This window comes from Sinocyclocheilus anshuiensis, unplaced genomic scaffold (genome assembly GCF_001515605.1).
Source record: "Sinocyclocheilus anshuiensis isolate Anshui unplaced genomic scaffold, SAMN03320099.WGS_v1.1 scaffold3463, whole genome shotgun sequence".
NCBI classification, from domain to species: Eukaryota; Metazoa; Chordata; class Actinopteri; order Cypriniformes; family Cyprinidae; genus Sinocyclocheilus; species Sinocyclocheilus anshuiensis.
In genome coordinates, this window is record NW_015542606.1 from 36,740 (window position 1) to 42,787 (window position 6,048).

Below are 6,048 nucleotides of genomic sequence, written 5' to 3' on the forward strand. Positions count from 1 at the left end.
AACTGTTTAGATAAAACCAGATCAAAAAACGGGGCATTTATACTTATAAGCGCCAGCGCGGGTCCTGTATGCTCGCGCTGTCATTTTTGTGCTGCTTATGTTTTAACATAGTACATTGCTAGGCAACGCCTTTCACTCACTGAATTAGCGGTTATCAGTTTAATAAATAAAGACAAAATGAGTAAAAGAAGGCGATTTATGAATGCTGAAGAGGTATAAGAAGCACTAAATACCATGAGCGATGGAGAGTCTGATGGTGGGGAGATAAGTAAAGTGTCCTGTCGGCTCAGCATCTGACAGCGATCATATATTTAGACGTTTTATCCTAATGTTACTCATAATTGTTCAAAATTTGGATTAATTATTTAATTTTTGTTTTGCCATTTCTATCGTTTATTGTTCGCTTCTGTGTTGCCATTTATTCTTTATATTATATTTTTATATAATATCTATTATATCTTTATTTATAAAAAAATCTGATCTGATGTAGGCTAATGAATAAAACCTTTTTTATTTTTGATTACCCGAAGTTTATTGGTGCTCTTCTTATATAATTCAAATTATAAATGATCTAACTAAACAAATTAATAATTAATTAGGTGGCTAATGAATAAAACCTTTTTTTTTTTAATTAACCGAAGTTTATTGGTGTTCTTCTTGTATAATTCAAATTATAAGTGATATAACTAAGCAAATTAATAATTAATTAGGTGAAGCTTGAATTTGTCATTGCATCATCCTGTGCAATGTGGTGAATTATTATTGCTCATTATTGTCTATAGGCTATTTTAGTAATTTAAATAACATAGGTTATCTTAATATATTGATTAATGACATTGTATTATAATAGCCTGTTACACCACCTAAATATGTATTTACTTCCTTCTAATTCTCGTTGTCAGTGCAGGCTTGTTTAGCTTAATATTGAACGTTATGAAAAGTGACTAGTGTAGCTTGCATTCAAAAACAATTATGAACATAAAACAACAGGACAAAAATATAGTTGATGTCTAGATATAATCATTTAATTATTCTAGACACTTCTTTGTGAAGACAGTAGCATAATACAGTGAAATAATATGTTCTTTAGCCATTCAGAAACAGCTGTCATGTGCGTGGGTAAAATTTACTCGCTGGCGCTTTTAGGTATACAGCGACCTCTGGCGGCTCTAGTGTTAAACAGTTTAACACAATCGATGACAAAAAGATACAGAAGATCAGTCAAAATGTAAAAAAATAAAAAATAAAGTGGGACAAACAGGACAAAATTACAAAAGCGCTAAAACCTTTCAAAAAAAAATAGTTTCAGGAGTCTGATGTCAGACTACAAGTGGTCCAATGGTTCAAGTTTTAAAAATCTGGCTTACATCAGACTGCCGTCTCTTTTCCGTTGGGTTCTCTGAAATCTGAAAACAAAAGCATTAAGTCACCCAAGATCAGGTCAATTCAATTCTCATACATACAGTCACATTCAGGAATGATACTATATAATTAATTCACTTTTAAATTACCCTACACAAAAAAATAATTGATTATAGTATCATTAAAATCTATCCATTTAATCTATTTATCTAAAATCTATTAACACTACAATATCAACACTGCAATTAACGTTTGTAAACAGAAGCACAATGGCAGGGGTGTTCAATCTTTTCATATCCAGTCCTAATTAAACACACCCGAACCAGCTAATTAAGGTCATTAGGATCACTGAAAACTTCTAGGCAGGTGTGTTGGAGCTCAACTCTGGATAAAGGTGGTCATTACTCGCAGGAAAAAGCATGGGATGGGAACATTAGTCTATAAACTATACCTCAGCTTATTTTTCATGAAACTACAGCAGTGTTCATTCACTATGTCATGCTTTCACGAAATAGTATCTTCCATTGTTCTTGATATTATACAGTTGATATTGAAATACAAATGAAATGAAGAAGCTTCCAGAGAAGAACTGAGACGAGTGATTTTCTTATACAGCCGACAACTTGTAAGTCAACAGTCCTATAGCGCTCTCTACTTGTGAGCCACTGCACTTACCGGTAAAGTGTAATGTCAGAATAATAATACAAGTAACTCATAAGCATTTAATGTAAAAATAAAGACTTCATAGTTTTGTTTAAAAATGTTACATAATTGTACATGCATAAACTCCATGGGGAAAACATGATCTCCATCATTTTGAATCAGTTTGAGTTATATACATTTAAAGTTATATAGCCTAGTTAGTTATATTCATTTAAAAATAAAAAATGTCTTCCATGTTTTGAGGTCAAAATGATGAAGCATGTGACATTATTGAGATCTTTTTACAATTTTTTTAGGTTGGACCACCAGCCATGCAGTATTGCCACATCAAACATCACATCTCAGTTCTATCCATTTTCTATGATGGAGTTAGTGATCAAAGACCAGACTACAGACTTACAAGGCAGACACTGACGAATCTCTGCTCATTCCTACGTGACCATTATGATCATGGCAACTGTACATGACATTGTTCACCGTGTGGCAAATAAGATTGTGAGCGAAAGACCTTAAGTAATTAATTTCCCAGTTGTTGAGGAATTGCAGGAGCTCTGCATCTGGCAGAGATAACATTATCAATGTGACAGCTCTCAGGTATCATAACTACATTCAGCTATAGAATCCTCTGCTGAATAGATTTCTGGAAAAAAAAAACTGTATATACTAATATGAGTTACCAGGTCAACCAGTCCCCTACAACATCTTATTAAAGAAACTGTTTCCACATTCAAAGAATAAGCATACAATAACTTCACGTCATAACATGTTCATTAATGTGTAACTATATTTCACATTTGCAATGATAGGATCACTGATGTATATAGTATTGTAAAAAAAAAAAACTCATGAACTGGTCACCTGTAACCAATAATGAAACAATTGTATTGCTTGCAATATTAAAGAAACTGTTTCCACGTTCAAAGAATAAGCATACAATAACTTCACATGTCATAACATGTTCATTAATGTGTAACTATATTTCACATTTGCAATGATAGGATCACTGATGTATATAGTATTGTAAAAAAAAAAAACTCATGAACTGGTCACCTGTAACCAATAATGAAACAATTGTATTGCTTGCAATAGTAAAAATGAGAAAACAAGTTCAAGGACCTTTATTATTATTATTAATTTGTTTTACAAATGAACATCTTATTAACAATTCTCTCCAACAGGTGTATCAATTTTCCCTCTCTTCTTTCTCTGATCTTCTCTCCCTGGCCACGGACCTCTTTGCCTCTTTTTCCAGGAACTCTAAACCTCGATCTCTACGCTGGCTTTTTGCTGGCAAGGGGGTAGCCTCACTGTCACCTCTTTCAAGTGGGTCTGTGGAGCTGGATGGTGGTGTGGCGGAAGTGGATCCTGAAGCAATCAGAACGAGAGGCTGATAGCTTCATGCATCCCCCAAAGGCCCCCCCCTCCCAGCTCCCTGCAGTTGTCTCCTCTGACTCTGTACCCACACCTGATGGTGGCTGCTTCAGTTCCTGCAAATATTTTGGGAAAAGATAAGATTAAAATAAGCTACCATTTTATGTAACAAAAGCATACAGTGTCTAGTAAGCTCCAAAAAGGAAACATTAGTATAAAAATAGTCCATAACAATTGTGCTCACACAACACATATTTGCATACCAGCATGCATGAAACAGATTTAACTGTTATTAAAGTGCATGAGTCACACTGAATAATTTGATAAAGCTATTTGGAGCCGGACACCAGTAGTAAAAATCACTAAAATAACCTAAATGCATGACTTTTTATTTTTGTGACTAATTGAAAATACAAACCTTGTATATATATTTTTTTTTCCAGGTTTTCCCAGCCCTCGCTGGGCTGACTTAATTATCAAGACCCATCTCTTTAAGAACAGCTCTGAAACACAAATTCAGCCCTCAAACATTGATGAAGGTTTATTTAACACATTAATTTCAAGACTTAATAAAGATACAAATAACAAAAGTACATCTGACATCAAAATCATTGTAAAGCTGTCCTGCCGACATAATTGTGTTATGTAGTATATGAAACAAGCATAATCACTAAAATAATTTCTATAAGTGCTGTATGCGTAAGAAAAAAAAACACTCCCTTGCATAATTCATTGTATCAGTTTCTCATGATGGCAACATTTGATAGCAGCACCTATTCTGAAAGTGGCATTTTGACTTAACTGTATAACTCAAAGACATACCATTTTTTCCTGCGTGTTGACAAATATAAATTTGGCGATTAAAGCTGCCGTAAGATGACAATCGTGGATATCGTTCTAAAACTAGAGTATATGGATATACTCTATTAAATATATTGCACATATAAAATGTCTATATCCCAAAGCTATTCTTTATCATATAACTGTGTAACGTTGTTCTTTGTTCATAGACATTTTGTTAACTTTGCAATTTTTCTTGAGCTTCTATAAACTTTGGTGACTGAAAGAGAGAAACAATAAAACAAATTATTACCTATTAATCATCGCCATTTGTCATTGTTGTTATAAACTGATTTCATTGCCTAAAATACTTGTAATAACAGACAATAGACTTACTCCCATCCACGTTGAGCTGCGTTTCTTTTGCCGAAGAACAAGCGATTCTTCTCCGCCCTTAGATGGATTAGATTTTCCACTTCTTGGTCGGAACCTGTGATAATTATTTAACACTTGGCAAACTGTCTATTAGTAATGATACAATGTTACGACCCTTTTTAGATGGTCTAGGGTTAAAAGGAGTAACATCTGCATTTAAGATAGCCCGTCGGGCAGAGTGGTGATATATTTTGGTAGCCCGACTGGAAAACACAATAGCCCCAGGACGTCGGGCTAGCGATTTTGCGAGCCCTGCTGTGTGTTCAGTTCAAAGCAGTAATAGAAATTAATAATTTCCATCAAGTTTTATGGGCATTTTTACCTTTAAGCCATTTTTTCTAAAAGTGTGCACCATCTTTTGAGTCAAATTTTTGCATTTGGGCTGTTACCAAGCAAATTAAATCAGTATAAACAAAATGTATCTTTGCAATGCAGATAAAACACAGAAGCAGCATTAGAAGTGTCATTTAGATGCATTTACACACTGTTTAATGCAGCTCTGAGGGACATTAAATACTTTAACCTGCAATTACAAATGCATAAATAATGTTTTGATATTTTAAACATAAAACATTGAAAACTGATGTTTGAAATTATTTAAAAAAAATGAAAAGGTACCTTAAATGTGAAATTAAAACCGCCAGCAGGTGGCAGCAAGTCACTGTTAAACTGAGTCATTGCGATTGAACCGAATCATTTAAACGGTTGATTCATTCCGGAACGAAACAGCGTCCTGTTGCTCAGAGATGCAAAACAGCGCTGTGGCGGTGTTTGAAATGATTTTTGTTGGAGAAATAGAGCAAAAACAGGAAATATGGTGTCTAAAACGTAAGTCTCTTAATATTAACTACTTGTTTATTGAACTGTTGTATAAAATCAATATCACATTTGTAATCATGCTTACTTTTGGAGAAAAAAAAAACATATGAAATGATATAAATATTTACATTTTCTGCCCCATATCTTAAATTATGTGATAATTCTAAATGCATTTTAATAGACTGATTCGTGCAGTGAAAGAACGCACTGTAAATGCATATGCGCACTAGTCTAACCTGCTAGACTTCATCACCTAATGTGTGCGTACACTCTGTAGGTCTGTTTTGTGTTTGCTTTTCGCGATATACTCATAATATCAAATTGCACATCATTGAAACAACAATTACGATATTATCGCAGACCATATATCGCACACCTATGTTTAGATTTTTATAATGCATTGTCTTCTTATCGATCCACCAATTCACATTTAAAGCTCTGCGTGTTTGCAGGGTAAAAACATGGGTCGATTTTCGCATTGGTCTGAACTCTGAACAAAACAACAGTTTTATTGAAAATGCTCATTCATTCTCTGACAGCAGGTGGAGCGTTTGGTAGAAATATAACTGTTTCCCCGGTAACGGCAGAACACAAAGCAGCGCAGCACCGGACTTTGAA